This window comes from Hemitrygon akajei, chromosome 7, assembly GCF_048418815.1.
Source record: "Hemitrygon akajei chromosome 7, sHemAka1.3, whole genome shotgun sequence".
Taxonomy (NCBI): domain Eukaryota; kingdom Metazoa; phylum Chordata; class Chondrichthyes; order Myliobatiformes; family Dasyatidae; genus Hemitrygon; species Hemitrygon akajei.
In genome coordinates this window covers 42,655,568-42,665,362 of record NC_133130.1, presented here as the reverse complement: position 1 = coordinate 42,665,362, position 9,795 = coordinate 42,655,568, and positions in this window count along the sequence as shown.

Genomic DNA, 9,795 nt, shown 5'->3' with positions numbered 1-9,795 from the left:
CTACCAACAGCTCCCCGATTAGTATTAACTTACTTTTAATAATACTCACATTACAACACTTCTCGCGCTTTAAAATCCAACATTCCCCAAATATAGAAGAACTGGGGAATAAAAATAGTGGTATCATTAGCAATAGGTTACCAATACAAAAACACCTAAAAAAAATGGCAAATTCAACATTCAATCTAACAACAAAAGAAACTATCCAATCAAAGATTCAGTCTGTCAGGAGGTTTGCGAGGGCACTGTGATCTACGCACTACCCCCGGTGACCCAGCAGGCACCGCTGGTGTGGATGTTTTGGGTGGATCTAGTGTTGAGGAGTAAAAAAAGCGGAAGTAAAGACCCCGCCAACCCCGGATCCCGCCTCTTCCTACCAACAGCTCCCCAATTAGTATTAACTTACTTTTAATAATACTCACATTACAATAATTTGAAAATCAAAACATTGCCAATGCTGAAAACTGAACTAAAAGTTTTGATAAAGTGCCCCAGACTTGAGCCTTTAAACTCTTTGTCTTTTTCCATAGATGCTCCCTGACCTTTCAGTGTTTCCAATAGTCTTGTTTTTGGAGCCCTTTGCTAATCTTCATCTCTTGACCATTGACCTCTAGAGCTGCCCCTGTTATTACTGAATATTCCTTGCCTTCCTTTCCCCTGTTGTCCTTTAAAATCTGTCATTTATAATTTATTTATAAATACAGCACAGTAACTGACCCTTTCAGCCCAATGAGCCCATGCCACCCAATTGCACCCATGTGACCAATTGATCTACGAACTCATACATCTTTGGAATGTAGGAGGAAACCAGAGGACCCAGAGGAAACCCACGCAGGCGCAGGGAGAACGTACAAACTTGTAGCAGGCAGTAGCGGTGTCTTCTTTGATTAAACATTTGGTCACCTGTCTCAGTGTGCCCTCATTCCTCAGCAAATCACATATTAGCTGATAACACTCCTTTGAAGCATCCTGGGTGTACTTCTAAGACATTAAAGGTGTTATACTACATAAATGCAGATAGCCATATGAGTTCTACAAGAGCTTTTCAGAAGTGGCAGCTATATTTAATATTGTAGGTTAGATTCTCTGCTGGGCACAGAGACACACAGATATTTCCTGTACTCCTGCAAATAATGCTGGTGTTTCAGAGATATGCTGAAATAGTCATGTGATCATGATGGAATTTCTACTTCCAGTTTCAAACAACTTTCAAACAGGTGACTTAACTTCCAGTAAGCAATTGCCACATGCAGGTGATGGGAACAGAATACTATTCCACATTGCTGTCCATGCTTGTCTCACACAGCATTCTTATTAGCATTAGTACAGCTGCTTACCCAGTGTAAGTTTGTTCTGTTGCTAGCTCTCCCTGCCTTCCCACAGAAAACATGATTTTATATATATTTTGCTCTGTTAATTTGTTTGAAGTGCCCAGGCAGTTTTCCATCTCACTGCCTCCACAGTTCGTGGGTAATAAAAGACAAACACATTAGTGGGTTTGAAAAAGATTAAGTGAAAAAGAGAAAATATTGGAAACATAAAATAAAGAAACAAAAAAAAGCTGAAAGTAGTCAGCTGTTTACACAAAATCTGTGAATAGAGAGATGAGGTTAATGTTTCATCATATCTTGAATAACCTGGAAATGAGGCAAGCATAAAGTCAGAAGGTGGTTTTGGAGAAGAAAACAAGACATAGAGAACAATGCAAAAGAGTTGTCTGGGTCATTTCAGAACAGACTGAGTGACACAAGTGATGGTGGTGATGGAGCTAAATGTGAGTTTTGTCTGGAGGAAGCCTAACAGAAAGAGACAAATGGAGTCTGAAATTAGCCAAAGAGGAGGGATGAATAATGCCTGCTGGAAATATGAGAGACAAGGCAGAAATGGCTGATTATCTAAAATTAATTGTTGAGTCCTAGGGGCTGGAATGTGCCAAATTGGAAGATAAGCTGCTGTTTCTCTAGCTCATGTCTAACTTGGTTGGAAAGAAAGTAGCAAACTAAAGACAGGACTCAGCATTGATTCAGATTCAGGTCAGTTTAATACCATATACGCTAGGGTGCAATGAAATTCCTTGAATTCAGCCATTTCAACTAATTAGGTATTCAACCCTTGTGTCTCAAATTACCAACAATCTGTTTTTCTCTTTCTTTAGGCTTCTTTTGTCTTCCCCAATTTGCACCACCACCAAATACAGCCTTTGTTATTCAGTGAATTTTATCACCCTCTTTGAGCAGCTCCACCACCAGCAGTTGTACCACTTTCATCCCTTTGTCATTGTACCCCTCTCCTCAATATATTTACTACTTTGAATCAGGTTTATTTGTAATTTTTCCAAGTTCTGAGGATAGGTCATCAATCTAAAACCTAATGCTGTTTCCCTCTTCACAGATGATGCCCATTTTGCAGGGCATTTCCAAGATTGTCTTTTCATTGACTTTATTACTTACATTCTTCATACACATGAGGAGTAAAAATCTCTATGTAATGTCTCGGTTCAAATGTGCAATTATAGTAATTTATAATAAATATTATGTACAATAGGATAGTCAATATAACATAGAAATACAGTAGCGTCCACATGAATTAATCAGTCTGATTGCCTGGTGGAAGAAGCTGTCTCAGAGCCTCTGGGTCCTGGCTTTTATGCTGAGGTACTGTTTCTCAGATGGTAGCAGCTGGAACAGTTTGCAATGGGGTTACTTGGGTCTCCAATGATCCTTCAGGCCCTTTTTACACACCTGTTTTTGTAAATGTCCTGAATAGTGGGAAGTTCACATCTACAGATGCGCTGGACTGTTGTCATCACTCTCTGCAGAGTCCTGTGATTGCGGGAAGTACAGTTCCCATATTGGGCAGTGATGCAGCCAGTAAGGATGCTCTCAGTCATGCCCCTATAGAAAGAATCTGGGGGGCCACACCAAACTTCTTCAACTGTCTGAGGTGGAAGAGGTGCTTTTGTGCCTTTTTCACCACACACCCGATGTGTACAGACCACGTGAGATGAGATCCTCAGTGATGTTTTTGCCGAGGAACTTAAGATGACAACACAGTTGTTGGTGAAATCTCAAATGGCAAGGAGGAGATGTGCAGGAGTGAGACAGATTGGTTGGTTAAGTGGTGTGGTCAATAATACCGAGGAATTGATTGTGGACTTCGGGTAGGGGGAGTTGGAGAACACACAACAATCCTCATTAATGGGTCAGCAGTGGAAAAGTGTGCTGCTTTAAATTATTGGGTGTAAACATTTTGGAGGATCGGTCTTGGGCCTACAATATTGATGTAATCATGAAGAAGTCATGCCAATGGCTGTAGCTCACTAAGAGTTCAAGAAGATGTGATGTGCCATCAAAGATTCCTGCAAGTTTCTACAAATATGCAGTGGAAAGCATTCTGACTGATTGCATTACAAACTGGTGTGGAGGCGCTAATTCACAGACTGTAGAGGATTGTAGACTCAGTGATATCTATCGCAGTTTTAACCAACCCACCATTGAGGAGAGACGCCTCAAAAATTACCTTGATCATCTGAGCCATGCTCTCTTCTTTCCACTACCATCAAGGAGGAGATACAGGATCCTGAAGATTCACGCTCAGTAGTTCAGAACTCTGCCATCAGATTCATGAACATCCACAAATCCACGAACATTATTATTATAGATCAGCATTCCTTTTTTTGCACTATTTAAGAATTTTGAAATTTTATGTCTTTGTACTGTACTGCTGATAGAAACCAATGAATTTCACATCATAGGAAGCAGTAATAATGAGTCTATTTCTCATTCTGATTATTTCAGATCTTTGCTGAAGCTTGAGTCCAGCATTCTAGTGAAGCCAAAGAATCTGAGGTGCTGACTTCCTCAAATGGCAGTAGAAGCAGGCCTTTGAGTATTTTTAAAGCAGAACTAGACAGAACCTTGTTAAAGCAAAGTGAGTGAACAGGTTACTAAGCAATGGCAGGAATGATTAACAATCAGGTCCATCATAATCTTATTGAAGAGGGAGAGCAGTCTGAAGAGTCAAGTGACCCCTCCTGCTCGTAACTCACTATTACTAATTTATTGAGATATGACATGGAGTAGGCCCTTCCAGCCCTTTGAACCATGCTGCCCAGCAATCCCTAGATTTAGCCCTGGCCTAATCAGGGGACAATTTACAATGACCAATTAACCTACTAACTGGTACGTTTTTGTGGGAGGAAACTAGTGCACCTGAAGGAAGCCAATGCAGTCATGGGGAGAATGTATAAGCTCCTTAGAGGCAGCGGTGGGAAATTAACCTGGGTCGCTGGTACTGTAAAGTGTTGTGCTAACCCAGTGTTTCCCAACCTTTATTAGCCCAATGCCTCCCTAAAGCACCTTCATTCTTGCTAACACTCCTGCTAGGCAAATATACTTTCTGACAACCCCAAACTGTAAAAACATGTCTGCCATATGCTAACATGAGAAAATTATTCAGCTTTAAGTTTTATTTGTCTTTAATCCTAGTTTACACGGTACCTATGTGCCGTACAGCAATGTCCAAGCGGTTTCTTTTTTTGTGAGTATATGGTTCACTGCACTGAAGCCTCTTTCAACAAGGTAGGAGGATGGAAATGCAATGAAAATCAGTTTGGTTCTTCTCCAAAGACCAGGAAACTTTATATGACAGTGTAGCCACATACCACAAAAGCCAACACTTTTGAAAGCATTTTTGCTTCTTCATCATTCTAAATTTTGATAATTTCTGCTTTCAAGCTCTCCTCCTGTTCTTCCATCTTGAAAAGAAATAGGTTAATTACCTAATCAAGAATTTCCAGATCATTCAAATCCTTGATCAATACTGAAAATCATTCTTTGGTGACTGCAGATGTAAGCTGTACTCTTTTAAATCACCATCTGTGAAAGAGAATGCTGTACATCCCATGCAGTGATGTACATTCTTCTCCCAGTATTTTGCTCACATATTTCCAATTTTCCAATAAAAGTGGACCTGCACATTTTGCCTGAATTAAATTGTAATTCACACTCAGCAGTTTCGTATTTGTCATACGGTTTGGCTAGGAATGCCACATTTCCATGAAGAAGCTCAATCTTGTTTCCTAAGCTCTTGTCAACTTTGAGCAAAAATTCAACCAGTGTTAGAAAGATCAAAGAAACATTTTAAGCAGCAGTCTTTTGACAACCAACGCACTTCAGTGTGAAGAAGCAAGTGTTCAAGCTCTTCACTGTTATCTTGGCAAAACTGGCAAAATATTCTGCTATTTAATGGATGAGCTTTAATTTTGATGATAGCAGACAGTACAAGAGTCATGCTTGAAAAAAAGTCGCTGGCTGAGGTTTTTGGCTATGAGATGTTGACGATGAATTACACAATGGTTTGCAAACCATTGCAAACTTGGAATTTCTTCATAAGTGCCACTAAACCAACACAGTGATCTGTCATATATGGTGCTCCATCTGTTGCACAAGAAATCATTTTCATAATTGGAATACTTTTATCCTCAATATACATTTTGTTATGGTTGAAATGACAATAAAAGTGACTTGACTTGAGCTTGTTGTAGATTGACTCTGTTGATATTTGATTTTAACTTTACAAAAGAGAATCCCTTCGTAAACTTACCGTAGATTCCGGATTTTAAGCCGCTACTTTTTTCCCACATTTTGAACAGCTTTGAACTTTGCGGCCAATAATCCGAAGCGGCTAATGCATGATTTTTTTCATGCCGCCTCGTAAACATTTTGCCTCGTAACAGTAGACCAATAAAATTGATGAGTAGTTCACAGAGGTCCAATGAAATTGTACGATAAATCAAGCGCACTTTCACAATTAAATTATTGTAAATCAGTCATTTGTACTCACCCTCATCAACATGGAAAACACTCGAAGCATTGTGCTACCTACCCTACTTAGTTTAAACTATATTTGTTTTCTGTACTACATTGCGGGATGCTATGACGACACACCCGGTTTCGCGGTGTCTTGTGGGAAAATGCCGTTTGCGATGAAACGGAAAGGAGGGGGGGAGCGCATTACGCGAGCGGCTTTGGATCCGAGCGAACTCTGCTTTTAAATGCCGTTTGCGATGAAACGGGACGGAGGGGGGGAGCGCATTACGCGAGCGGCTTTGGATCTGAGCGAACTCTGCTTTTAAGTTAAAGGTATCAATAACTTTTCCTGGTAGGCTGCAGTATATATATGTTTTACCAGTCGTTAGGAGATATTGGAATGTTGTTCAGTAAAGAAGTATACGCAACGTATATTTAAAAGTAGCCGCGTACGGGCACAGTTCGAAAAAAAGCATTTGCAATATGTATTTGTTTTTGTTACCATATGGATTTAATTAAAAGTTAAAAAAATCCTCACGTGTAATATCTTTCTGTGTAAATATCTCATATTACAACGTGGGACACCTGCGGCCGAAAATCCGGTGCGGCCTAAAATCCGGTGCGGCCTTTACAATTAAAAAAATGATTTTATTTCTAAAATTAGAGCCAGCGGCTTAAAATCAGGTGCGCTCTGTAGTCCGGAATCTACGGTAATTGAAATAAAAGATGAACACAAAGTGGAAATGCTCGTCAGATGTTGACGATGGCAGTAAATTGACAAGGATAGAACGATGGTAGTGGTACGCAAAGAAATGGCATGGCGAAGATGAAGATGATTACAACAGCAAAATTTACGTGGACAAGGATTGAGATTGGAATCTGAATGTTAGTTAGGATAGAGCTGGTGTTCGGCAAGCTGCCTTTATACTATTCCAGTTAGTGTGATTGACCAATCACGTAAGGTCTCATAATCCCCAAAGATGGTTCTTGACCGCTCATATGAAGCCGAGGTCGCTTTGAACACCTCAGCACTTTGCAAATCCTGTTTTCGGTAGATCTGTGGAGAAAGTTGAGAGGGTGTACTTGACTTACCAACTGTTAAATTGCATGAACTCATTCTATGTTGTGAATCAAGGGGAACTGTTGGGCACCCTGGTTGCTAATTCATGCATCTCCAATAATGTCTGTTTGGCTAGTAAGGTCAGATGAAATGGTCAAGTTTCAGTTGCGTTGTGACGACAAGTGCTCACGACATACAGAGCTTCCTGTGTTCTAGTACCTCATCCTTTTCTTTGGAAGTGCCTTCTCTACTAATGGTCTGTCAGGTCTCATGCCTCAAGTTAGGATACTGCTCACTGCTCCCCCACCCCCAAGAATCCTGAACACACCCTGATGATGTCTATTTCCCCTAATAACCACTTAGGGCATGTAACCACACCCTTGGGAATTACCGTGCATTACCTTACTGTGTGTAATTTATAACTCACCTAAGTTAATTCCCTTCCAACTTCATTTTGTCCAACTACAGTACAATTAATCTGGCATTTTCAAGCCTTTGGTGGTGCCAGATAAGCAGGTTTGCTGATGTTATTCTAACTTACAATTTGAATTCAAGTATGTCTACTCCAACAGACTTTAATTCACTTTGTTAGAACTTATACAGTAGAATAATAAATGTTCCTGTTAACAGATAAGTTTCAAGGGAAATAAAGCCCTGGTAAGTTTTAAGGACGCATATTAAACAGAACCAGGTGAAATTAATGAGAGCACAGGAACCAGGGTCCCTATGAACCAGACATGGATACCTCAGGATTTCTAAATAGTCGGTTAGTGAATTTTCAAAGCTTTATTGTAAAGTGCAGGTTGTTGGTCTGGTTCAGTGCATTCATGGACTTGAAGCTTTCTGGCCTTTTAACCATTTTGTAATACTTGTCTCTGTGGAATAATGGAAGGTATCTGAAATTCTTGAGCTGTTAGGAGGTCAAACTGTGAACATAGTGATTATTAAGTCAAACATGATTCACAAGAATGCAGGATAAAGATTGATCAGTCTGAAGGAATATTTTGACCATTTCAGGTGGTTGTAATAATTTTACCTGAAATTGGTTTCTTGTGACAGATTGGCATTCATGCTAGAGTTGCTCAGTGCTGTAAGATATTCTGAAAGATCACTATACAATACAACTTAGCACAAAATGCTGGAATATACTTTGTTCAATTATTTACTGTCCTTTCATTAAAAATAAAATTTCCTCCTTTCAGATTGTTATATGGTTATATGATTGCTCAACACCTTATGAGATGGTACCCCTGGGTCTAGCCACTCCACTCTCAGGAAACAGCCTCCCCTCATCTACCTGCCATTTCATTTCAGAATCCCATATGTTTCAATGAATATGTTTGATAGAATACAAATAAGTCACTCAACATAGGTTATTTCACTCCAATATGAAAACATCTTGAAAAGTAATTATTCATAACTTTGGATGCACAGTTACCATTGGTTCATTCTAAGATGCACTGGACACTGTTAATTGAACTTTGTAGCTCTAGGTAGACCAGCTGTTTCTTTCATTTGCAAGTTCTAATAGAATTCATGTTACAACAAAAGAAATGTCAGATTGATGGACTGTAACATGAATGTGCAGATCAAAGATCCAAGTCATAAAATGTTCTCCTATCCAGACGGAAAATATTCTTATTGAATGATTGTGGTAGCAGCCCTTTAAGTTTGTTCATCATAGTCTCTGTAAATGGCCAGTAATAAGACTGAGCATGTTATGCATTTGTAGAGAGATAGTACCTTGATCGTTTGGTGGAAAGCTCACGTAAAACAGACGCAAAAAAAAAATAAATCCACCCTTATTTCTCCTATTTCCATGCCTTAGTTCCTGCTGGAAGTATGGCATCTTAGGTTCACCTTAATGTTTTGGACAAAAAACTATTAAAATCAAAAGTCTGCAGATCTTGGAAATTTAAAATAAAAAACAAAAATATGTTAGAATTTCCCAGTTGGTCAGGCAGATTCTCTGGAGAGAGAAACACAGTGAGCGTTCTGAGTAAATTACAGGTATCTGACTAAATCACCACTGAGATGATACGCTAATCTCATTTTCTGTTCTACAAATTCTACCTGCCTTGCTAGACATTTGCAATGTCTTTTTTGTTTATTTGGCGATCATATTAAGGAAGTGCAAAGCCTGCAATATAAGTTTTCCTATATCCATGACCATTTTTAGGTACTGCTCAATGTTCTATGTTCTATGTGCACTCGCAGTCCTGATATAGGATCTCAACCCAAAAGACTGACCATTTCATTGTCTTTACAAAGGTTGCATGACCCACTAAGATCTTTTAGCAGTTTGGTTTATTTTTATCTGCAATCCCTTGCACCTTTTTTTTGGTGTTCATTCTAATTGACCTATGAACTTCTTCTTTAGCCAATCTCAGAAATGTCCCTCTATACCTTTGTTCAAACAATCTGAACTGCTGAGGCTGCCAATTTGGATTGGCTTTCAATCAGTCTTTTGATGTGAAATTCACACTAACTCTAATGAATGCCCAGCAGTGGGCCTTCATTTCAATGACAATTTTCCTATATATTCCATTAAAGATTTGATAAAATGACATGTTTCCTGTAAATTCTGTGAAAATGTAATCCAAATGTTGGAAGCTTGTGGCTTGTTATTCCCCTGATGGAAATTATTAGAGGCAATCATTTAGTTGCAATTATAGGGTATTTTGGATTGTGTTACAAGTGCTGCAGCTGGTTCTTGTAGAAATTGAAACATGTTTGGTACTTATGAGATAAAATTTGGAAAATTCTAGTTAATCGCATCCTGTGATCCATTCTCCCAAGTGGTGTGTGTGTGTGTTATAATAGTTTCACATTGTCTGCATTTTCTAATGATGCAGGTGTGGTGAAGTGGCCAATTAAAAAGTTTCCATTGTGAATCACACCAGAATGAGAACCAAAAAGAAAGGG